The 26,854-nt window shown below is 41.4% G+C and overlaps 1 protein-coding gene across 1 annotated transcript in view; it reads right to left on the reverse strand.

The window, feature by feature from the left end:
* LOC309550539 (uncharacterized protein) overlaps positions 1-26,854 on the reverse strand; it is a gene marked incomplete at both ends in the record, with an annotated part of 1,004,737 nt that overhangs the window by 637,640 nt on the left and 340,243 nt on the right. The window lies entirely within an intron of this gene.

Consider the following 26,854-nt stretch of genomic DNA (forward strand, 5'->3'; position numbering starts at 1 on the left):
GTTCACAAACGAGTCTGCACATGTGACCGGGGGACCCGATGTCCGCCGTTCACTCGCGATCGTCCGCTGTGAAGGGAGAAAGGCAGGCGGCTAATGTAAACAAAGCCGCCTGTCATTCTTCCCTGGTGTAAAAATGGAGATCATAGGGTTCTACTATGTAGGACCGTTGATCTCTGTTCTTACACCTGAAGCCACAGCCAATCACAGTTAGAAGCACGCCCCTAGGGACACACTTAACCCCTCCTTCCCCAATAAAGTTAACCCCTTCCCTGCCAGTGTCATTTTTACAGTAACAGTGCATATATATAGCACTGATTACTGCAGTAATGTCACTGGTACCCCCAAAAGTGTCAAAAATGTCAGTCAAGGCTGCGATCTGTCCGCCGCAATGACGCAGTCCCGCAAAAAAAAAATCGCAGATCGCCGCCATTACTCGTTAAAAAAAAAAAACAACAAAAATGACAAAAATCTTTCCCTTAGTTAGTAAACGCAATAACTTTTGCGCAAACCAATCAAAATACGCTTTTTGTGGTTTTTTTTACCAAACATATGTAGCATAAAACAAATTGGCCAAAAATTAAAAAAAAATTTGATTTTTACTTTTGTTTTTTTTTGTGGGGGATTTCATATAAAAAAAATGTTAAAAATATTGTTATTTTTGCAAAACTGATGCTCTTTTTTTGTTTACAGCGCATGATCAAAAAATTGCACAAGTGATCAAATACCACCAAAAGAAAGCTCTGTTTGTGGGAAAAAAAGGACGTCAAATTCGTTTAGGTACAGCGTCTCACGACCGCGCAATTGTCCGTTTAAAGTCACGCAGTGCCGAATCGCAAAATAGGCCCTGGTCAGGAAGGGGGTAAAATCTTCCGGGGCTTAAGTGGTTAAATATATCTTAAAAAAAAAATAGGAATAACTTTTTAATTGAAGCTTGTACCAAGTTAAAACGGTTTACTGAGGCAAACTTACTTCCAGTTCCGTTGCACTTTTGAAACATCGCGGTTTTCATTTCCCATCGGATCCATCAATACCACGACCTTCTTGGATATGATGACAACCTGAAAAATATATCAGGGAATCACACAAGTTTGTTGATCAAATTGATATTTTTTTTTTTTGAAAATAGTTTTTATTCTGATTTTGAACATAACAAATAAATAAAAGAAAAGGCGATGCAAGTAATAATAGTACAAACATACGTACAGGTGTACATTTCTCAACAATGTAAGTGAGGAATGGTGATTCCAATCAACAATCAATCAACAATGGTATTTAGCTACATTCAATAAAGTTCAGTGAAATTCTGTATCATCATGGCATTACATCGTGGCGGCCCAGAAGTCCCAGTGAGAATTAAAGGATTTTAATTTCATCCTATTAACTGCTAGGGCTTTCTCAAACTGGTAGTTTAATTTAAGTAGTTGAACCACATCAGATAAGTTCAGAGCCTCTGCTGACTTCCATTTTCGTAGAATTACTGTGCGAGCTGCCAGGAAGACATGGGTAACCCAGGGTCTATACAGTATTGGCAGTTTGTCTATTCCCTGATGGAGTATAGCTAACTCTGGGGAAGGTTTAACTAAGCACCCCGTGTGAGTAGATATACATTGAAAGACTCGGGTCCGGTAGCTTTTGAGGGATGGGCAGGACCAGAGAATATGCAGCAGGATTCCTACCTGTGAGCAATCCCTCCAACACAATTGGGAATATGATTGCGAGAAACCGGCCAGACGATATGGGGTATAATACCACCTATTTGTGAGTTTCAGCGTCAGCTCCCAATGATTTGCACAGTGCGAGTATTTATAAACTGTGGCCAAAGCTACACGCCATTGCGGAATTGAGAACGTAGTTCCCAGGTCCCTTTCCCACTTAAACATGTGGGTAGATTTGTAGAAGTTGGTGTTGTCCAGTAGTATATCATAGTAATGGGAAAGCTTAGGTGAGTTTGGGGTGTTGGCCGTGAGTAAGTCCCATAATCTGCTATCTACCAAAGCAGGCCGCAGAGGATGGGACCTTAGGAAGTGAGATATTCGCATGACGTGCAAACGTAAATGATAAGGGATATCATACTTGGTGATCATATCAGCCACAGACATGGGAGTTTTGGTGTAGTAAAAGGAGTTTATATGCGTAACCTGCCACTCAGCTAGAAGGTGAACAGGTAAATCAGGCAGATAGGGCCGTAGCACGGATAAGGGGAGCAGGTAGGTGCTAGTGATATCCTTTACGTATGAGACGTGTGGGGCTGTACGCCACACTCTCATTGTCGCTTGCATAGTGGGAGGAAGATCCGCAAGGTTCCATTCCAACCATTTGTCACTCCAGAGCAGAGTGTTCAAGTCTCTCGTCGGAGCCACATCCCTTTCCAAGGTCACCCACATAGGTTCTTCTGTAGTGTGGAGCCATTGTCTCAGTTGAGCAAGAGTTGAAGCTTTATAGTAGGAGTGAAGGTCAGGGACCGCCGCACCCCCAAATTGCTTTTTCTTGGTCAGAATCGAGAAGGCACATCGTGGTCTTTTCCCTGCCCATATGTATGCGGACAATTGTTTAGAGAATTTGTGGATGTGGGTCACCGGGAAAGGGATGGGGAGTGCCCTAAAGAGATATAATATCTGGGGTAATATAAACATTTTATAGGCCGCAACTTTACCACTCCAGGAAAAATAGGGATTACTCATCTTGGATATGGTTGCAGTAATTTTGGCCATTAGTCTGTTAACGTTGATGGAGAGCAATTTGAGAGGGTCAGCCGGCAGATCTATGCCCAGGTAGTGAATGGATTCAGAGGACCAGGGTATCGGAATTAATTTTTGGAGTTTGGTTTGTGTTGGGAGGGGGACCCCCATGTTGAGGACCGTAGATTTGGACGTATTGAGTTTGTAAAAAGATGCCCTACTGTAGTCATGCAATGTGGCATATGCTGCTGGGAGTGATTGTTCTGGGTGTGTAAGCATCATAATTACATCGTCAGCAAATAAATTAATTTTGTGGTGGTAGGATGGCAACTTGAACCCCGTGATGAGAGGGTGAGACCTGATTGATTCCGCCAGTGGTTCAATGACCAAGTTAAATATCATTGGGGATAGAGGGCAGCCCTGACGTGTACCATTTGTGATTTTGAACGGTTTAGATAATATGCTGGATGTATAGACTTGTGCCGTGGGATACGAATAAAGAGCCATAACGGCGGACAGAATGGGACCTGAGAACCCAAACTTTTTCAAGGTGGCTTCCATATAACCCCAATGAACCCTGTCAAACGCTTTCTCGGCGTCTAGAGTAAGCAATACAGATGGGGTTTTGGAAGAGTGCGCTTGGTGCATTATTCCTAACAGTCTCCTGGTGGCATCCGACGTCTGTCTGCCCGGAGTGAACCCCATTTGATCCTTGTGTATGAGTGCAGGAAGTAATGTTTGGATACGCTTGGACAGAATACGTGCGTAAATCTTTGCATCCGAATTTAAAAGGGAGATGGGGCGGAAGTTGGCTGGTGTGTTGGGGTCTTTACCGGGTTTGGGTAATGTGACAATGTGTGCACATAGAATGTCTGGAGACAAAGAGGCTACTGCCATGGCTTTGTTATATACCGCTGTCATGGTGGGGCTTAAATGAGGGGCAAACATTTGGTAAAACTCATTTGAGAAGCCATCTGGACCAGGTGATTTGCCCTTCGGCAAGGATGTTATGCTGGACAGGACTTTAGAGGCTGTAATTGGTGAGTTAAGAGTCTGTAGCTGAGAAGGGGACAATGATGGGAGGGATACCTTATGAAGAAAACGGTTAATATGTTCCGCCGACGGTTGCAGTTCCGAGGGATTACCTTTCAGGTTATAAAGGGAGCTGTAAAAATCAGCGAATTCATCAGCTATGGCTTGTGGGTGAGTTATTTTAGAGGCAGATCTGGGGCGAACTAGGTAGGGGATTCTGGCCTTGGCCTGTTTACGTTTGACCTGGGAAGCTAGCAGTTTACCAGCTTTGTTAGCTTGGCAGTAATATTTTTGTTTTAGGTAATGTAGGTGTCTGGTGGAGATTTCCAAGAGCAAGAGACGTAGTTCTTGCCGCAATTGTGCTATAGATTGGGATCTGGAGGGATCGGGGTCTAATTTGTTGGCACTGTCCAGGGCATGGCTCTGTTGCGTCAGTTGAGATATTTTATCCTTCCTCCGTCTCCGAAGCCGCGCCTGCTGCTGGATGCACACCCCCCTCAGGTAGGCTTTTTGTGCACCCCACAGCACCCACGGGTCGGAGACAGAGGAGTCGTTAATGTCACGGAATTCCTACAGTTGCTTGTTAATATGGGTTTTACATGTCTCGTCTTGTAACATGCGTAGGTCACATCTCCAAATATAGGAGTTGGTACACTTCGCTGTCTCCTCTATGGTTAATTCCACCGCAGCATGGTCCGACCACAGTATGTCACCAACCACAGAGGAGGAAGCCTTATCTAGCAAGAACAGGTCTACAAAGAACATGTCCAAGCGAGAATAAGAATTATATCTAGCAGAAAAGAAAGAATAATCCCTCTCCATAGAATGTTGGCACCTCCACACATCATACAATTTTTCCTCGTGTAAAACATTTCCCAGGGACTGTTGTCGGCTCCGGGGGGCACCGAGGAGTCCAGCCCGGGGTCGACAACAGCGTTGAAATCCCCACACATAAGTAAATGACCATACAACATTCCAGATACTTGCTTGAAGACCTTGCGAAGAAATCGGATCTGGTGGGTATTTGGCGCATATACCGTTACTAGAGTCACCGGCAGTTCGTTGAGATCACAGGTCACAATGATGTACCTGCCATTGGGGTCCAACACTGTCTTGTGTATCCGCAGCGCCAAGGAGTCCTTGAAGGCGAGCATGATCATTCTTTTTTTTCCGTACTGGACGCCAAAATGACTTGCGGGTATGCTTTATGACCCCAATAGGGTGTGGCGTTAATGTCAAAATTAGTCTCTTGCACCGCCAGCACATCAGCCTGGCGAGAGGTGGCTTCCTTCCACAGCGATTGTCTCTTGGCTGGGTGGTTCAGACCATTGGCATTAATTGTCACTAGCTTGATGGTCATTGCACTGGTGATAGGGCCATGATTGAGAGGACATCACTCATAGTTGGCATTTGTACATGGGTGGGGGGTTGAGAAATGAACAAAAAGAAAAAATAAATGGAACCAAAAATAAGAAAAAAAAAAGGACAAAACCTAAAAAGAGAGCTGTCTCAGCAGCCCGAGAGCGAATAAACTCGCAACTGGAACAGAGAGGGGCCAAAGGGAGAATCATCTTCCAAGGCCTAAGACACTAGTCGTAGGATCATGAGCGGCTAGGGCTGGGATGGGTTGATGAGGGTCTGGAGGACCTCTTGCGAGATGCTACATTCCATTCAGCTTCCAACGGTCTTAGAGGTGCATGATCCGGTGCAACCACAGGGTCTAGAGGGAGAATATTCCATCTACGGAGCATCGGGAGGCCTTCATCCAAGGACCTGATCGTGGTGGTGGAGCCTCCATGGGTCACTAAGAGTGTCGCCGGATATCTCCATTTGTGCTGAATCTGATGATTGCACAATGCCTTTGGGATGGTGGACAGGTTACATCTGGCCTGTAGCGTGTGCCTGGAAAGATCAGGCAATAGCTGAACATCATGGTAGGGATCTGGAAGCGTACCCCGCTGCCTGGATGCTAACATAATTTTGTCTTTCGCCGTATAAAAGTGGTCCCTGAGTAAGACGTCCCTAGGCACATTTGAGTCCAGAAAGGCAGGCTTAGGTAACCTATGGATTCTATCAATAATCAGATCCGCATCCGACAGTGAGGGAACTAGCAGCTTGAAGAGTGCAGTGGCATGTTGCAGCAGATGATCAGGAGCGACCGCTTCAGAGATTCCCCGCAGTTGTATATTGTTACGTCTGGAGCGGTCCTCCAGGTCCGCCACCTTATTTTGCAGGCGTGCTATTTCCTCAGTATGTGAGTTTAGCTTATCAATGACTGAATTGATGGTTTCGGCATGGTTCTGTACAGAGTGTTCCACTTGGTCAATACGAGACCCCAGAGCTGTGATTTCAGCAGTGATTTGTTTAGTCTGCAGCTGCATGTCAGCCTGCATCGATGCCCTCAGGGAGTACAGCATGTCCCTTATTGTGGCTTCAGATATAGGGTTACCCCCAGAGGAGTGACTGGCTAGGGGATCTCTCATGGAGGGCTGGTATGCAGATGGTGTAGGTGAGTGTTGCGTAAGTTCCATACCTGAAGCGCCGTGGAAGTCAGGTGGCGGGGAGTTCATCCTTTGCCTAGTTTTGGCTGGGCTCCGTGAGGATGGTGACGGCGGGGATGGAGAGCCTGACGACTGCCCGCTGTCAGGGTTCCCCACCTTCTGTCGCTGCGGTAGAGGCGGCTGGATCGGGGACAGCTTGGGAAGCAGGCCCTCTCCTTCCTTGGCGCTCTGTGCGCGTCCCGCGCTTCCGGCGCCATTTTGTCGAAGACCGGGCGCCTGTGAAATGAAGTAGCCGGCCAAATTGGAGGTTTGCGCCTTGTCTTTCTTGCGGCGGGTCATCCTGGCAGCTTCAGCGGAGGTTCACCGTTCCTCGGTTGTGTTTGTGGGAGCTCGAAAAGCCCTTGTTGCGGCGTGTGTCTCGGGTGGCTTGCGGAGCTAGCACACTAAGCGGCCATCTTCCGCAATGGCAGCCACGCCCCTCGAAATTGATATTTTTATTATACCACGTGAACCAAAAGTAGACATAGAGTGAAATGAATGAACTTCCCAGCAGAAGAAAGTGTCATTTAAATGTTATGCATTTACATATCCGTGTGGCATTTGGAAAGAATAGTGGAGCACAGATATAAAAAGTGGACTCTGCAGCAGTTATAGTGATTCAACTGTATACACAACCCTGTATAGAGAACATGAGCATTGTGGTGTCATAGGGTTGTAGTAACATATATGTATAATAATTACATCGGAAATAATAGTGCATGACAACTTAAGGACAGAAAGTTAAAATTAATTTATTCAATAATAAATACCAATAAAATCCAGTGAGCTCCAACATTCACAGGGCATATCCAGAGATCTTCAACCGGAAACTTCATCTGAAGAAAAGATGGAAAGGCAAATTGTTACAATTCCAGTTGTACATTATAAATATATATATTTATAATACATTAACCACTTAAGCCCCAGCACTATTTCGGACACTTTTTGTTCACAAGTTAAAACCAGTATTTTTTCCTAGAAAACGCCATTTTTTTGGGAAAAATTTTGAAAAATCACATTGCACTGCATTTAAAAAATACTAAACAGTAAATTTAGCCCATTTTTTTTGTATATTGTGAACGATGATGTCACGCCGAGTAAATAGATACCCAACATGTTACGGTTTAAAATTGCGCACCCCCTGTTGGATGGCGCCAAACTACGGTCAATGGAGATCTCAATAGGCGACGCTTTAAATTTATTTTTCGGTTACCAGTTTAGAGTTAGAGTGTAGCTCTTTTTATTAATTATTGCCCATGCTCTGGCGATCGCGGCGATACCTCACATGTGTGGTTTGAACAGCGATTTCATTCACGGCTCGACTTTCGTATACTTTTTTTTTTTGTGCGCGAGCTAACGGTAATGGAGGCGGCTAAATTTTTTTTTTTTAACTTTATTACAGGTTTTTTTTTAAAAAAAAAAATCTGATCACTTTTATTGCTGTCACAAGCAATGTAAACATCCCTTGTGACAGCAATATGCAGGGACAGGTACTCTTTATGGAGGGATCGGGGGTCTAAAAGACCCCAAACCCCTCTACTACACTTCCATGTATGCAAAACGCCGAAAACAGCGTCTTTGCATACAGCCGTTTTTTAAATTTGCCGCTTTTTGCAGCACAGTAACCCGGAAGTGACGTCATGGGCGCCGCCTCCGGGTTACGTCATCGGAGACCCGATCGAAGCCATTTTCAGCATTGATCGGGACTCCATCCAACCGGTGGACGTGCGGATGGTGGGACGGGAGCCCCGAGCAAAGTCACGGAAGGCGGCAGGAGGGGACGTCCCTTCCCGCTCACCCGGGTAACGATCGAGCGGCTCCCGAGCCGCATCGGTCGTTACCGACGGAAAGCCGACCGTTGGCTGTTAACCACGGTACCGGGATGATGCCTCTAGCTAGAGGCATCATCCCGGTATACCCCCGCAAAGTCTGCCGACGTAAATATACATCGATATGTGGTAAGTGGTTAGGTAATAAGTCATTAACCCTTCCAAGCTTTTCTATTTCACCGTAAAATAACATCGATGACAGGACAGCATCAAACTGTCATACAGGTTCCTGTTTCAATAGATTAAAAGTTATAAAGCAAAATAATAACGCAACAAACAGAACACAAGAATGAACGCAATTCACATTTGCCTGATGCTTCACAATTAGATGATGAATGTATGCATCAATCACCTGCATTCAAAAAAAAAAATAAGATTTATTAAATTATATATATAATTTTTTTTTTTTGATTTTCGCTTTAGATTAATTATTAACAATGTATCTTATTACAGTTATTGAAAAGACAAATTTGACTGGTCCCAATATCCGGTCATTGTCTTAATAAGTAATGGGACTTTATAGAAGTGGGTAACCAGTAATAGAGGCAAGCAAGAAAATTAGATTAAAACCGATAATTTATTACAAGAGGTCATCATAAAAAGGTCCAACATGGACACAGAAACATAGAAAATACATATACATGATAGAAAACATGTGATGGTGATCTCAAGTAGACGTCCAAAATTCGACGCGTTTCGCTGGCTGTTATTGGACAAGATTCGATCATACACATAATGTATCTTATTGCCTCATCAACCAGCCAATTATTGCCATGCAGCGTGCGGAAGGATGAAACATACAGCTTGTATGGACCTACAACTGCTCCCACAGAGCCGTCATCTTCAGCTTTCCACAGCATTTTAACTAAAAAAAAAAAAAAAAAAACAAGAAAATTTAACTTCAGGTATGGAATGAACATTTGGGAGCCAAAGCTAATACAGGTTGAGTATGCCTTATCTTCAAATTAAGTTTTTTAAAAATACAACTTATGGCAAAATAAAGCATCATGCAAATATAACATCTAATTTGCAAGAAAACGCTTTATATATGCGCCAATCTTCCAAAATTCAATTCTCTTATGTTAAGAGGCATTTCTGACAAGGGGAATAACTCAACCTGTATAGGTTCTTTGGTATAATCTCTAACTAGTATGGTTAATGATAACAAGAACTGGATAGAACAAGATGCCAAACAGTGCCAACTTCATCAAAAAAAAAAAGTGCCAGAAAGGGCAACAGAGTAAAAGGCCAGACCAACAGGGCATGGCCAAACAAATGACCAACAGGGTCAAACAAAAATATTACAACCCAGTAACTGCTACCTCTGTCTTCTATGCTTTGCATGGCAATCAAAGATGCAGATGGCTTTAAAAAAATATCAAGATTAATGTGAATCACTTTCATATAACACTACTTTAACCGCTTGCCGACCGCCGCACGACTATTTACTGCGGCGGTCAGCCCCTCACAGGCAGAGTGACGTAGTACTACGTCGCTAGCCTGTGAGGGTCTAAGTAGCGAGCGCGCGGTCACGGACACCCCCCTACACAGGGAGAATGACAAGCGGCTTGTTTACATTAGCCGTCTGCCTTTCTCCCTCTACACCGACGATCACCGAGTAACCGGCGGACATCGGGTCCGCCGGTCACACGCGTGCGGGCGTGTGACCGGCGGACCCGATGTCCTCCGGTCACTCTGTGATCGTCGGTGTAGAGGGAGAAAGGCAGATGGCTAATGTAAACAAGCCGCCTGTCATTCTCCCTGTGTAGAAACAGATATCATACTGTTCTACTATGTAGGACCGTTGATCACTGTTCCTACAGCTCAAGCCACAGCCAATCACAGTTAGAATCACGCCCCTAGGGACACACACAACCCTTCCCTCTCAAAAAAGTTAACCCCTTCACTGCCAGTGTAATTTTACAGTAACAGTGCATATGTATAGCACTGATTACTGTAGAAATGTCACTGGTAACCCCAAAAGTGTCAAAAATGTCAGTCAAGGGTCCGATCTGTCCGCCGCAATGTCGCAGTACCGCAAAAAAAATTGCAGATCGCCACCATTATGCGTTAAAAAAAACAACAAAAATTACAAAAATCTTTCCCTTTGTTAGTAAACGCGATAACTTTTGCGCAAACCAATCAAAATACGCTTTTTGCATTTTTTTTTTTTTTTTTTACCAAACATATGTAGCAGAAAACAAATTGGCCAAAAATGTTAAAAAAATTTGATTTTTACATTTTTTTGGGGGGAATTTCATATAAAAAAATGTGAAAAATATTGTTATTTTTGCAAAATTTACGCTCTTTTTTTGTTTATAGCGCAAAAAGTAAAAATCGCACAGGTGATCAAATAGACCACCAACAGAAAGCTCTATTTGTGGGAAAAAAAGGACCTCAAATTCGTTTAGGTACAGCGTCGCACGACCGCGCAATTGTCCGTTAAAGTCACGCAGTGCCGAATCGCAAAAAAAAAACCCTGGTCGGAATGGGGGTAAAATCTTCCGGGGCTTAAGTGGTTAAAATATCATAAAAAAGAGAGAGAAAGGAGGCGCAAACACCTAGTTTGCGCCTCCTTTCTCTCTCTTTTTTATGTACCCATGTTGGAGTTCCCTGCCTGAGGAGAGCAGCACGCCAGTCCTCCCCCTTGGAGTGAGCGCTTGGCTGAATTTTTTAGGTTAAAATAACATACTACATAAAAGGAAGAATAGGATGAAAAAACAGAACAAGATGCACTACATGTAAGACAAGGCTAGCTATATGCAAAAAAAAAAGAAATGAATATATACACACACACATATATATTTATTTGGGTATTAATTTTGGAGGTACCTCAATAGTGCTCTCCTTTTTTGGTGCAGGAAAAGTGATGACAGAGGTCCTTTGTGGTACGGAGGACACGAAGGTTCTGATTTCCTGCCTGTGGGCTGTGCTTTCCTCACGTCTTCTGTACGGCTTGATGTGGACGACACTGATCTTATTCTTAAGTGTAATCTCGTCAGAATTTGCCAGTTTTACCACCTTGCCACACACCTCCTTGATACTGTAAGGACCAGAGAAGTCATGCTCTAGCCTTGATCCTTTTCTACCACGCTTCCTCATATTGTACAGAAGGACCTCATTGCCAGCACTGCACACTACATCCTTGTGTTTCTTCAGCACTTTCTTCCCATACGTCGTCTTCTGTTTATTCTGCAATTTTTTCAATGTTTTCTGCCGTTGTTTCCTTTATCTTCTCCATCGATGTTTTCTTCTCTAAATACAAAAGGTATTAACCGCGCTAATGGAAAGGAAACAGCAGCAACTTCAAGTGTGACCACACCCTAAACAGAAACTCTATAATAAGTCGCGCTGTAAAACAATAACTTATTTTCCGCGCTGTGATGTATATTTTGGTGAAAAAATAAAATATAAACAATGTATAAAACCTGAAGCTGCTGCTCACTAGGTGAAATACCAGAAAAAACTAAAAGCATAAATAGACAGCGCTAACAGGTGACAAAATGTAAATGAATTATAAATATATATAAATGTGCTACAATAATTAATTGGTGCCCTAAAACATTGATGCTCTAAAAAATTGGTACAACCAAAAAGTGTATATATAAACAATACATATATAATAAATACTAAAGTGCTAAGATTAAGTGTCCATAATATAACCATTAAAGTGCAAAGTGATTTGTTAAGGTGCAGTCCAAAAAATGCTTCTTCAACACAAAACTAAAGTGCCAAACAGGTGCTCGAATCCATAAAAGTGCCCAAGTGCTCTTCAGGAAAAAGGCCCCCAATGGGGATGCACTCACCAGATTTTGGGTAAAAATGAGCCTTGAACATGTATAATGTTCCTTGATCGGATCACAGGATCAATGCAGCTACCCTAGCATATGAGATATCCCTCAAACGGATGGATGGATGACAAGCACCTCATAGACTGGCTCCTTAATAATTCGTCTCCTCTCTCTCTCCCATGTGTGTTTCAAATATAAAGAGAGAAGCCGTACATAGTGAAGCCCGTAATATTTATTTAAAACAGAATGGTAAGAATAGTACTCACAATGTATCTTTAAAAAATCGGCAATGAACAGCATTAAACAGCCTAGCACAGTCAATCCTCCAATTTCCGTGTCGCTGCCGGCGTGCGTTCCACGGTGGTTAACAGGAAATGACGCTGCAAAAGCTCCGCTGCCCGGAAGTGCGTCGACGCGTTTCGCCCGCCTTAATGGGCGTTATCAAAGACATCACTTCCGGTAAGGCGGCTTGTGTTTTTATACTTAATTGACTCTACTCGCAGCCAATCGAAGGAGAAAAGGGGGGTGGCATATACTCTATCTATCAACTTCCTGTTGACAGTCTACTATTAAGCGTGTCCCCACGGTGCAAATAGCAACTCGATCCGCAATATTTATTTGGGTGAATAAAATAAATTGATGAATATATGCAAATCTATCGAATATTAAAATCACCACCTCATTTCCTGTTGCCGATAACTTATTATATTGTTAAAAAACTTTAAAATTTATTACACTTCATAAAATTCATAAATACAAATCATACATATCAGCGTTATTCAAACAATCTTATTTGTTAAATAAAACAATTCAAATGAGAAGGTCGATATTTGTAACAAGAATATATATTAATATCTATTATTTACAAAATCCCGAGAAAGAATAAAAAACGAAAAAAATATATAAAAAATATAAAAAATATATAAATTATATATTAAAAAAATGTAAAAAAATTATAGAAATGAAAATAATAATAAATAAAAATTTAATAAAAAATAATAAATATAAATGAAAATAAAAATAAAAATAAAAATAAAAATAAAAATAAAAATAGAAATAAATATAAATATGATAATAAGAAAAAATAATAAAAAATAAAATAAAATAAAATAAAATAAAAGTGAAAATAATAATAAAAATAAAAATAAATAAAAATAAAAATAAAAATAAATAAAAATAAAGATAAAAATAAAGATAAAAATAAAAATGAAAATAAAAATAAAAATAAAAATAAAAATAAAAATAAATATAAATAATAAAAATAAAAATAAAAATAAAAATAAAAAATTTTTACTTCAACAATATGGGATTCAAAATAATCAAAATTATGCCTCAGCCTTAGAAGAAAAAAACAGAGAAGGGGGAAGGGGAGGAAAAGTTTTTTTACCAATTAGACAGAAAACAGTTCAGATCCAATTCTATATTGAGACCCCGGGGCTGTAAGGTCCCGAGGCGATGAATCCATTGAGTTTCATTTTTTGAGATTGCTCTCTTTAGATTACCCCCCCTCCAATGTGGTTCAACCCTATCTATACCACAAAATGCTAGCCCTCTGGGATCACTATTGTGGACCAATCTGAAATGATTGGATACGCTGTGGTGACGAAATCCCTTTTTGATGTTAGTCACATGCTCCCGTAATCTTACTCTGAGTTCTCTCGTTGTTCTACCCACGTACTGTAGCCCACATGGGCACGTCAACAGATACGTTACATGGGTAGATGAACACGTGATAAACTTGTCTATGGTATACTGTTTCCCATCGACAAGGGACCTAAATTCAGAGGTTTTGCGTTTCCTATGCCTCGAAGTTTTACATATTGCACATCTTCCACAGCTAAAATAACCGACTTGATCTAAAAATGTACATGTTTTAACTGGAGGGTTTACCACATTATGCGCCAGTTTCAATCTTAAAGTGCTTGGTTTAGTATAGACGAATTTAGGCCTTGAAGGTAAAATCGTTTTTAAAATGTCGTCCTTTAAAAGCAATGGCCAATGTTTTTTTATAATGTGTTCTACTTGTTTATATTGCCTAGTGAAACCTGTCATAAAAGCCAAACCATAGTTGTTAGAATGATTTGAATCTTTTGTTTTATCCTTCAACAGCTCTTTCCTATCAATCCTCCTGATGCTTTCTTTGGTGTTGATAAGTTCCTTGGAGTTGTAACCTTTTTCTTCAAATCTTTTTATTAACAAATTGGCTTGCTGATCGTAGTCTTCTTCCCGGTCACAGTTCCGTCTTACTCTGAGCAGTTGGCTCTTAGGCACAGAGCTAAGCCACTTGGGGTGATGGCAACTCCCCGTTGGAATATAACCATTTCTATCAACATCTTTGAAATAGGTCCGTGTAAAAAGTTTTCCTTCAAATTTAAAAATCTCCAGATCTAAAAAGTGGATGGATTGGTTTCCTATATTTTCAGAGAAGGAAATGCCATATTTATTTCTTCCCATGGACTCCAAGAAAGCCCTGAGAGAGTCATGGTTCCCATTCCACACCATAATTATATCGTCTATATATCTGTAGTAGAGTTTCAGATGAGCTGATTGACTTTTAAGGATGGTCTCTTCTTCCCACTTCCTCATAAAGATGTTGGCTATGGATGGCGCATACTTTGCCCCCATAGCCACACCCCTTTTTTGCCTGTAGAATTTCTTATTGTGCCAGAAGAAGTTGTGGCTCATGGCTAAATCAAGGGCCTGAAGCAAGAATTCTTTCTGTTTTTTCTTTATCTGGGTTGTATCAAGGACCCATTTAGCAGCCTCCAATGCATGTGTTTGCTGTATATTCGTGTACAGTGAGTTCACGTCTACACTCACAAGCAAATCATCTTCTTCAATTTCCAACCCATTAAGGATCCCCATTAGGTGTTTGCTGTCCCTCAAGTAGGCCTTCCCTTGCTGGGCCAACGGTTGGAAAAAACAATCCAGATATTCACCTACCCGGGAGAACAAGGAGTCAACTCCGCTTACTATAGGTCTCCCAGGGGGTTTTTTGTTGTTTTTGTGAATTTTTGGGAGCTGGTAAATAACCGGAACCCTCGGTGCATCTGGTATTAAATATCTACTTTCTCTCTTGTTTAAAATCTCATCTTTAGTGGCTTTCTTGATCAGTTTTGTTAATTTGGCTTTGTAGAGGTTACTAGGATTCCTTCTTAACTCTTCATATGTTTCTGTATCATTAACCAACCTATCTAGTTCGTCTAGATAATCTTGTTTATTTAAAACCACCAAACCTCCTCCTTTGTCAGCAGGCCTGATTACTATATTTTTCTTGTTCTCAAGTAATTTCAGGCCTTTCTCTACATCTCTCTTTCTTCTGGAGGGGCGGGCTTTTAATTTATCCAAGTCGTTTTCTACTAAAACTTTAAAAACATCTAAAAACTGATTATTTTTGGGCTTGGGGTTAAAAACAGAATTATTTCTTAATTGCGTGTGCGCATATTCTTCCGATCTTGTGTCTCCCTTAGGAGGATTCTTTGCATAATGCTTTTTAATGTTGATCTTACGAATAAATTTTTGGAGGTCAATAAAAGTGTCGAACTTGTTGATATTTTTATCTGGCGCAAATTTAAGACCTAATGCTAAAACCTGTAATTCCTCGTTGGTAAAAGTGACATCGCTTAAGTTAAAAATTCCTTCTGTTAATTTTCTCTTTTCCTTTTTCCTCTTCCCTCCTCTGCATCCTCTGGTCTTTCGTTTTGAACCCCTCTCTCTTGTGCATACGGGGGTTCGGTGGGGAACCAAGGTCTCCAATCTTCCCTCTGTTCCTGTTGGTAATAGTTGTTGGAATTCCCCCTTCCTCTGGGGTTGAATCCTCCTCTTCCTCTCCAAGGGGGTCTCCCTGATCCCCTCCTGTGAAAATCCCCTCTTGGATAATTATTTTGGTGTGGGCCTTGATATTGTCCTCTTCCACCTCTGTATCCACCATTTTGATACCCCCGTGCACCTCCTCGTGGGCCCCTGGGATGGTATCCCTGGTTGTATCCAGGTTGGTGGTATTGTTGCACCTGTTCGTTTCTCAGGGGCTCAAATCTATTGGATGTGGGGATCTCGTATTGGGGAGTATGGGATTGTGATCTACCCCTTGATCTTCCCCGAGGGGCAGATCTGGAATCCCCCCCGTTATTTCTCCCATTATTTCCAGGGGTCACATTATTCATGGGTGTCTGGAATGGGGTAAAATTAGGGAAGGGGTGTTCCCTCTCAATGGAGGATGCTCTGGAGTTGTCTTCTTGTATTATAGTTTCCTCTTGCCATTTATAAACCTTATTTGTTTTATAATCATTTGTATCTCTAAGGAATTTTTTCATCTTTTTCTTTTGTGTATCCCTATCTACTTTATCTGCAAAATCTTGCAACTGCTTCATTTTTTCTTTATATTCAGCATTGTCATCAAGATCTACAAATTTTGCCTTAATAGCATTAATGTTGGCCTCTAGGTTTTTTAATTTTTTCTCTTTCCTGGAGATGAGCAGTTCAAGTAATTTCTTTTCGGTATACCGAAAGAAATCAAACCACTCATCTTCCAGCGCCTTATCAGTTAGACCATCATTGGGGGCTACATCCCATCTTAGACGTCTGGGTGTCATCCCATCTTTGATGTATTTACTGAGGGTAAAAATATCCCACCACGCTCTTATTTGTTTATCAATAAAACCTCGCAAATGTTTGAAATCTTGGTTAAGATTAAAACCAACATTAGATTGTGAAAAAAATTCATCCGCATCCAGCTTTCTTTGGCTCATAAAATTAAAAACATCCATAGCCGCAGAGTACAATTCCCGAGGGAATAAAACGTGTAAAACAATAACTTATTTTCCGCGCTGTGATGTATATTTTGGTGAAAAAATAAAATATAAACAATGTATAAAACCTGAAGCTGCTGCTCACTAGGTGAAATACCAGAAAAAACTAAAAGCATAAATAGACAGCGCTAACAGGTGACAAAATGTAAATGAATTATAAATATATATAAATGTGCTACAATAATTAATTGGTGCCCTAAAACATTGATGCTCTAAAAAATTGGTACAACCAAAAAGTGTATATATAAACAATACATATATAATAAATACTAAAGTGCTAAGATTAAGTGTCCATAATATAACCATCTTTATTTTTATTTATTTTTATTTTTATTTTTATTTATTTTTATTTTTATTATTATTTTCACTTTTATTTTATTTTATTTTATTTTATTTTTTATTATTTTTTCTTATTATCATATTTATATTTATTTCTATTTTTATTTTTATTTTTATTTTTATTTTTATTTTTATTTTTATTTTCATTTATATTTATTATTTTTTATTAAATTTTTATTTATTATTATTTTCATTTCTATAATTTTTTTACATTTTTTTAATATATAATTTATATATTTTTTATATTTTTTATATATTTTTTTCGTTTTTTATTCTTTCTCGGGATTTTGTAAATAATAGATATTAATATATATTCTTGTTACAAATATCGACCTTCTCATTTGAATTGTTTTATTTAACAAATAAGATTGTTTGAATAACGCTGATATGTATGATTTGTATTTATGAATTTTATGAAGTGTAATAAATTTTAAAGTTTTTTAACAATATAATAAGTTATCGGCAACAGGAAATGAGGTGGTGATTTTAATATTCGATAGATTTGCATATATTCATCAATTTATTTTATTCACCCAAATAAATATTGCGGATCGAGTTGCTATTTGCACCGTGGGGACACGCTTAATAGTAGACTGTCAACAGGAAGTTGATAGATAGAGTATATGCCACCCCCCTTTTCTCCTTCGATTGGCTGCGAGTAGAGTCAATTAAGTATAAAAACACAAGCCGCCTTACCGGAAGTGATGTCTTTGATAACGCCCATTAAGGCGGGCGAAACGCGTCGACGCACTTCCGGGCAGCGGAGCTTTTGCAGCGTCATTTCCTGTTAACCACCGTGGAACGCACGCCGGCAGCGACACGGAAATTGGAGGATTGACTGTGCTAGGCTGTTTAATGCTGTTCATTGCCGATTTTTTAAAGATACATTGTGAGTACTATTCTTACCATTCTGTTTTAAATAAATATTACGGGCTTCACTATGTACGGCTTCTCTCTTTATATTTGAAACACACATGGGAGAGAGAGAGGAGACGAATTATTAAGGAGCCAGTCTATGAGGTGCTTGTCATCCATCCATCCGTTTGAGGGATATCTCATATGCTAGGGTAGCTGCATTGATCCTGTGATCCGATCAAGGAACATTATACATGTTCAAGGCTCATTTTTACCCAAAATCTGGTGAGTGCATCCCCATTGGGGGCCTTTTTCCTGAAGAGCACTTGGGCACTTTTATGGATTCGAGCACCTGTTTGGCACTTTAGTTTTGTGTTGAAGAAGCATTTTTTGGACTGCACCTTAACAAATCACTTTGCACTTTAATGGTTATATTATGGACACTTAATCTTAGCACTTTAGTATTTATTATATATGTATTGTTTATATATACACTTTTTGGTTGTACCAATTTTTTAGAGCATCAATGTTTTAGGGCACCAATTAATTATTGTAGCACATTTATATATATTTATAATTCATTTACATTTTGTCACCTGTTAGCGCTGTCTATTTATGCTTTTAATAAGTCGCGCTAGCTTGAATGATGGAAAATAAAGTCCATATGTATCAGGATCACAGTATTCAAACAGGCTCCCTATGGGTATACGCTTACCAGAAATGGTAAATCAAAAGGCAGGTTCTCTAAGATAAATCTCGTCCCCTTGATAGCAGACTGGAACCAATATTCTCGCGTTGATTCAACGGTATTGGATAAAAAATATAAAAAACGCAATAGAGTAAAACCCAACACAAATGGAAAAAACTAAAACACCAATGTGAGTGAAAAAAACTGGATAAAAGTGTGTGAAACTCCGCCAGTGTAAAAATCAAAATAATCAAGGAAATAAAAATTATAGGTACCCCTTACCAAAAATAACTGGAAATAAGTGCAAAACATAATGGGTGAGGTGCAATCCTATAACGGCTAGTGTCGCCTCTTACCACAATAGAGAGAAGAAAAAACGCCAAAGTGAATGGGAAATCTTGAGAAGGTGTCCTCTGTATAAATAACCACCACCAATAAAGCTCGCCTCTTACCAGATGATAATCAGATTGGGCCAGATTATGTAAACAAAAGAATCAAGCAAGATGAGATGCCAGCCTTCACCAGTGAGATTTGCCTCTTACCCAAAGGGAATGATCAAATCGCCTGTGAGAATGATGAACTTCAGGGGACCTGCGGTGGAATCCTGGTCGAACAACTCCAAAAAGGCCAAGGAGATCACCACCAAATGAAAAAGAAGGCTTCCATAGTGTAAAACTTTCTGGAGTTCATCCCTGAGCACAATACTATTAACCCACAAATAATGATCAAAATAAATATAATGATTGTAACTTGAATCAATGTCCAGATCAATCCATAGTTTTATAGAGGTCTGTATTCTGGCAGCAGCTTGGTCCCTCCGCCGTCAGATCCCACTCTGTACTCCTTGGTCTTGGTTTTCTTCTCGTTGACAAAGGAAACATAATTCTTCTCCTCTGGAAGAATGATGTTCGAAAGCTGTGAAGAAAAATATAAAAAAAGAAGAAGGTTTTATATGTATACACAGACACAAAAATGTAAAACAACTAGTAAGATAATAAAGTCTGATTGAAATGTTGTGAAGATAAATAAAAAGTACCTTTTGTTGTACAGTCATACAGCTATTAACAGAAAACAGAACGGATGATTTTCAAGATTACAATGTTTATGGATAACAATATACAGTAAGACCTTGGTTTGAGAGCGCTTTGCAAGACAAGCACATTTTTTAAATAAATTTTGACTTGATATACAAGCGATGTCTTGATATACAAGTAGCGTCATGTATAAAAAAGAAGAGAGGAGCCTGTAAGTGTAGCAATATGGTTACATTTAATGAAGGTTCAATATTTAGCAACTCACATGGCTGATGATTAAAATAGGCACATCTAAGTATGCAGGCATCTGGGGTAAAGCTGTCCACATAGACCGTCCTCTGCACAGCCATCTTCATCATCCCTTCCCCGCGGCACTCCACGAGTGATTCAAAGCCTCACTTTCAGATCACTCTACTGCAGGCTATTCTTCCCGGTCACGATTGCAGGCTGACAGTGGTGAGAGTCGGTGGTTCAGAAGATGGTCTATGTCAGTGGTCCTCAACCCTGGCCTACAGGGCCCACTAACAGGCCAGATTTGCAAGATAACTGAAATACATCCCAGGTGATATCATTTGCTGCTCAGTGATTGCAGTACTCTAGTCTGCATCTCCCCAAGGTAATACTTAAAATCTGGCCTGTTAGTGGACCCTGAGGACCGGAGTTGAGGACCACTGGTCTATGTGGACAGCTTTACCCCGGATGCCTGCATACTTAGGTGTGCCTGTTTTAATCATCAACCATGTGAGTTGCTAAATGTTGAACCTTCATTAAATGTAACCACATTGCTACACTCAGAGGCGCCTCTCATCTCTCATATATTCTGAAAAGCCCCGTACACACGTACCGATCGTCGGCCGAACGATCGGCCGTCTTTTGTCCAGGGCTGTCGTGTCTGTTGAAAACTGCAAAAGACTGCACACAAATTTTGTCGGCCAACAAAAGCCGACTGCAGAAGTGATGTCATGTGATGGTTAACTTTCCTTGTCTTTTTTCTTTTCTGAGCATGCCCAGTCTTTCAAATCTGCTGTCTGTCGGCTGAAATCTGTACTGACTGGCGAACAATCGGCCGTTCTGGTATCGGCATACAAAAATTTTAATGCTTGCACGACAGATTCTGTTCGGCCGAAAGTGCGCTATTCGGAAGCATCATACTAACAAGCCGAAAATCGGCCGATCGTTCGGCGGCCGAACATTTTCGTCCGACAATCGGTACGTGTGTACGGGCTTTTACTCTGCTAGATTTTGCTTCGAATCCCCTTGGGAAGGCTGCATATTGTGGATGGACATTTTATGGTTACACAACCTATCCCATTGCTATAATCTTTGTATATAGACTATAAACTGAAGGACTTGTGGAACGAATCATCAGAGTTTCCATTATTTCTTATGGGGAAATTCACTTTGATATAAGAGTGCTTTGGATTACAAGCATGTTTCCAGAACGAATTATGCTCGCAATCCAAGGTTTTACTGTATATATTTTGATTAGTTACATGTGCACACATCATTAAATATGCTTATGGCAGGAAAGTGGATCAGATAATAGTTAACCAATAACTTTAAAACAATGTTATGTGCCAATTATGTTGAATAAAGCTAGGCGAACGAGGCGAGATCTGTATATAATAAAGAATCATTACATATACTATATGGAAATATTAAAATATTTAAAGTGTATCCGAGACAGAAAAAAACAGCAACAGCTCACCGGCAGTTCAACAGGAACCTGGGCGGGGAAAACTGCCTCCCTCCCGTACATCAATAGAAACGGTGAAAATTTGGTCGTGCTTTGGACCTTCGATCTTATGGAAAATAATGTTGCATCCGAATACACGTCCCAATTATTCTGTTTTTCATTCACCAATTTAGTGAGAGCTCTACAATGAATAAAATGAAAAACAAGATAAACACATTTACTACGTGCTTGTAAGTACAACAGAATTTATAGTTCTCAGCATACAACAAGAGAAACAAGTGCACTGCAAAAAACTACAGGAGGAGATGCCGATTTGTGCAGTGCTGCGTTTTCCAACGCATGTTCAATAGCCTCCCAATGCTTTTATATGAGAAAGCATTGAATTTTCAGAGATGGTTAGATTTCATTATCTCTGCCAAGGAGACGGTGCATGGACAGGTCCACCCATGAGGAGACACGAGTATCTGTAAAAAGGGGAGTAAAAAGCATCATTTTAAAGTAAGCAGAAGGGGCCTGGAACCTAAAATGTTTCTTTAACACTATAGTGTCATGAAGACAGGAAGAGGTTTGTATTCCTGACAAGATAGTGTTTTTGAACCACTTAACCACCCGAGGATTTTGCTGTCTTAAGTCTGCGCCACTTTTTGCGATTCGGCACTGTGCGACTTTAACTGACAATTGCGCGGTCGTGCGGCGCTGTACCCAAACAAAATTGACGTCCTTTTTTTCCCACAAACAGAGCTTTCTTTTGGTGGTATTTGATCACCTGTGCGATTTTACTTTTTGCGCTATAAACAAAAAAAGAGCGTTTATTTTGAAAAAATAACAATATTTTTCACATTTTTTTTATATGAAATTCCCCCCCAAAAAAATGTAAAAATCAAAATGTTTTTAAATTTTTGGCCAATTTGTTTTCTGCTACATATGTTTGGTAAAAAAAAATTACAATAAGCGTATTTTGATTGGTTTGCGCAAAAGTTATTGTGTTTACTAACTAAGGGAAAGATTTCTGTCATTTTTGGTGTTTTTTGTTTTTTTTTTAACTAGTAATGGCGGCGATCTGCAATTTTTTTTTGCGGGACTGCGACATTGCGGCGGACAGATCGGACCCTTGACTGACATTTTTTACACTTTTGGGGGTACCAGTGACATTACTGCAGTAATCAGTGCTATACATATGCACTGTTACTGTAAAAATGACACTGGCAGGTAAGGGGTTAATTTTATTGGAGAGGGAGGGGTTAATGTAAGCCTGGTGCTTACTGACGTGTGTTGGGGGAGGTGACTGAGTGACACAGGGACAGATCGCATGTTCAGCTATGCTGAACCATGCTATCTGTCCCTGCCTGTCACTTAGGAGATCCGCCCGCTCTCTTTACACAAGCGGGCGGATCTCCAGACTCGATTCCCCGACGATCGGGGAAGAGCGGCGGCGATCGCCGCCGCTCCTCCCCTGGCCCGACTCCCGCTGTGACTGAATACAGCGGGAGTGAGCCTCCGGCGGCGCGCGCGCGCCGCCGATAAAGGGGAGTGTTTGGCGACGTAGGTCTACGTTGCCAGACGATAACGAACCACTTTGCCGCAGTAGTGCTCGAGTGAGCAGACGGCAAGTGGTTAAGTGAACCTGTGAAGAAAAGTTCAACTAAAAGCAGAAATAAAAACAAAACTTGAATAAAACTTGCCTTTTGATGTTATGATTAGTCTTTTCATCCAGGCCGTTGGTCTGTGGGTGATATGCCGCTGTCACGCTTCTTTCAATTCCAAGAAGACTGCACATGTGGTCGTTGAGCTGGGTAAAAAAGTTTGGAATATATCATTTAAATAAAGCAATATATTACAAAATAACTATTACAAACACTAGTAAATGGAAAGTACACATACTTGATTGACGAATTCTCTACCCTGGTCTGAAAGAATTCGATTGGGACAACCATGTCGATAGAACCATGGAGCAAATATGGCGTCCCACCTCAGCAGCACGTTTTGTTCTCCGTGGAAATGCCTCCACCCACTTCGAAAAATAATCTGTTGCTGTGAAAATGTACTGAAAGCCATCCACTGTCTTTGGTAAAGGACCTGTTAGGTCAGTTCCGACAAGCTCCCAGACAGCAGATACCTAATGTGATGAAACAAATATATTTAGAATTTTTCAGAAACAAATCTTTTCATATTTTTGGTATGTATAGTAGATATTTACCTTAATACACTGTAATGGCTGTGGAGCAGATATTGGCTTTCCGTACTTCTGGCATTCATCACATTCCTGGATCTCTAGGAAATGAGTTGTTACCCTGTGTACAGCTTTCATAAATACTGCCAAACACAAAGATAAATTAGTGTGTACCCATTTTTCAATATCCATGGACATTCCATGCCAGAAGAATCTCAAGGAGATGGCCGATCGTGTTCTATTGATGCCTGTATGTCCTCCAATGGGCGATGCATGAAATTCGACGAAGATCCTCCTTGCTTCTTCCTCGTTTTTCATAACTCTTCCTCCTCCAAGAAAGAGCTCTCCTTCTGTAATGAAAGTGAAAAATTAAGAGCTACATTCATTACAAACAACTAAGATTGAATGTATTTCTGATACTCACGCTGCAAAGTAAATTTAGCAGTGCTCTGCCTGAAGGTCTGCCTCTGTGACTTATTATACTCGGATGGGTATTCCCCAAAACAGAGGAATTTGAAGATCTCATTGTACTTGGTCTCCATACCTATAAAAATTGTACATAGTTATTTTACTAGTTTATGAAAGCAATAGAAACGACCGTAACTGGCATAAATAACAACTAGTTAACCACTTTACGACCGCCCGCAGCAGTTATACTGCGTAAGGCAGCCGCTCCTGGGCAAACCGACGTAGCTATACGTCGAACGCGTGCAGGAGGCTCCCACCCCCGCTCGTCAGTGGGGAAGCCGATGCACGGGGCAGGCGGCTCAGATTGCTGCCTGACACCCGCGATCGTTCCCCGCTGAGAGAGAAGGACGGGCGGATGTTGTAAACACAGCTGACCGTTCTTCTCCCTGCAATGATCAGAGAGCGCCTTCTATAGAGGATCACATGTCTCTATGGTCATTTCACAAGCCATGCCCCCCCACAGTTAGAATCACTCCCCTAGGCTCAAATTTAACCCCTTGATCACCCACACTGTTAACCCCTTCCATGCCAGTGTCATTATTACAGTAGTAGTGCATATTGTTAGCACTGATTACTGTAGTAATGTCACTTGTCCCGTCAAAAATGTCAGTCAGGGGTCCTATCTGTCCGCCGCAATGTTGAAGTCCCGCAAAAAAATAAAAGTAAAAAAATGCACAGGTGATCAAATACCACCAAAAGAAAGCTGTACTTGTGGGGGGAAAAAAGGACATCAATTTTATTTGGGTACAGCGTCGCACGACCGCGCAATTGTCCGTTAAAGTAACGCAGTGCCGAATCGCAAAATATGGCCTGGTCATTAAGGGGGCAAATCTTTCTGGTCCAGAAGTGGTTAACATATGTGAACACTACTGAAACTATCCCACTGTAAAATGAAAAATGCCAAACTGTGCAGTGTAAATAAACTATGGATCGACTTTTTTTATTTTTTTTTGAAAAACATTTTTTTTTATTAAAAAGGTAAATACACAAAATATCTATGCCAGTCAGAAATTATGTTTTCTAAAATATATGTGTGTGTGTGTAATGGATGCCGTGAGAGTATTTCATTTGTGAATGTAGTGCATTTGTGTGTGTATAATGCAGAGTGTGTGTGTCTTGGGGGGGGGGGGGGGGTCATTTTTATTTTTTTACATTTTTGTTTTTCATTAGTTTAAATAGTTTTTTCACCCCTCTCTGCTTGTTACTGGGCCAGGGAGGGGGGGAGAATATAGCATTCCCTGGTGGTCCGAGGTCATGGACTGTGCAGTGTGGGGGCCCAGCAACTACCTTCAGCCAGTGGCGGCTGGTGCGTTGAGGGCGCAGGGGCTCCGCCCCCTATATCCATGCGTCCGTCCCCCTAATCTACATGCGGGGCGCCGGGCACATGGAGTTCAATGGGTTTTTTTTTTCCTGAATCTCCTGATTAGAGCCAGAGGCTCTAATAGGCTTCAGAAAAGGGTGGACCCAGGGTGCAGAGAAGTGCGCCCTAGCACACCAATTTGTATGACAATAGCAAATGAAAATTCCCTATTGTCACACGGATCCTCCTCCTGGCCAATCAGGAAGCAGGGGCGTGCCAAGGGGTTGGCCAGATTGGCGCCTGCACCCATGGCACCCACAGGCAGCGTGCGGCTCCAATCCTGGGACCCTGTGTCCACTCCAGGCGGCAGTGCGGGCTCTCCGGAGCTCTGTCCATCCACACATACAGTCTGTCAACAGTCACATGACATCAACCAGCTCCAGCTCGGGGGTAGGCTGGGGATGGGAACTGCACTGAGCTGTCAGAGGAGTCCGCACCACCGGTGAGACTCCTTAAACCTCCTCTCCACTCCCAAGCAAAGCTAACTGGGGGACCCCTCCCTCTCTCTCTGCCTCCCCCTCTCTATCAGGCACCCCCCCTCTCTCTATCTATCCGTCACCTCTCTGCCACCCCCTCTCTCCCTCATCTCTTTCTCTCTCTGTCACCCCTCTCTCCCTCACCGCCCCCCCTTCTTGCTCTCTCCATCACCCCCAACTCTCTCTCTCCCCCCGCCACCCCCCCTCTCTCTCCGCCACCCCCTTCTCTCTCTCCACCACCCCCTCTCTCTCTCCACCACCCCCTCTCTCAAACCCATGCCATTGGCGGAGGAGGAGGCGAGAGGACTCGAGGAGACGCGGCAGGGGACTGAGGAGAAGCCGCCACCGCAGGTAACTGCACTGGTCTCTCTGCATTGAAGGGGGTAGGCACACTGTGGTCACTCTGCATTGAAAGGGGGCACGCTGTACCTTGATTACTGAAGGCCCCTTTCACCACTTTTGTGACTTCAACGTCACGCAATTTTTTACACCGTTTTTTGCTGCAAAGCAATGCCTATTAAATTTTTCTGTTTGCGCCCCCCCCCCCCCCACAAATTTGAAGCACCAGCTGCCACTGCCTTCAGCTCTCCTGTCTAACTCTTGCGGCCTGTGTGACGATTGGAGCGTTGCCATGGTAACCCGTGGCAACGTTCTGATGGCCGCTGGACTTGCGAGATTTAGACAGGGGAGCTAAAAAGAAGGTAAGTAAGAGCTTGCTGGCCCCCCCAGGACAACAGGGCTTGTCATGGGCATGGCGCTCCTGATTGGCAATAATCTGTATCTTTATTGGCCAATACTGCCCAAAAATAACTAATTGGCAAGACAGATAATCGGTTGATCTGTAAATAACACAACATTGTGCAAAGTCCACTAACACTGGACACTACAGTGTACAGATGAAAATGTACAAAATTTTAAGTCTAATAAATGTCACAATACGATATGGGTATTACTCACCGTCAGGGAGTCTGATGGGACTGGACATTGCTGACAAGTGAATCACAATGTGAAGCCTGTAAGGGGACAGGAAGTACAAAATTATAAAATATAATAATGGACTCAACACGATATTGGAATTACTCACTGTTGC

The sequence above is a fragment of the Pelophylax lessonae genome (assembly GCF_965119305.1).
Source record: "Pelophylax lessonae genome assembly, chromosome: 1".
NCBI lineage: Eukaryota > Metazoa > Chordata > Amphibia > Anura > Ranidae > Pelophylax > Pelophylax lessonae.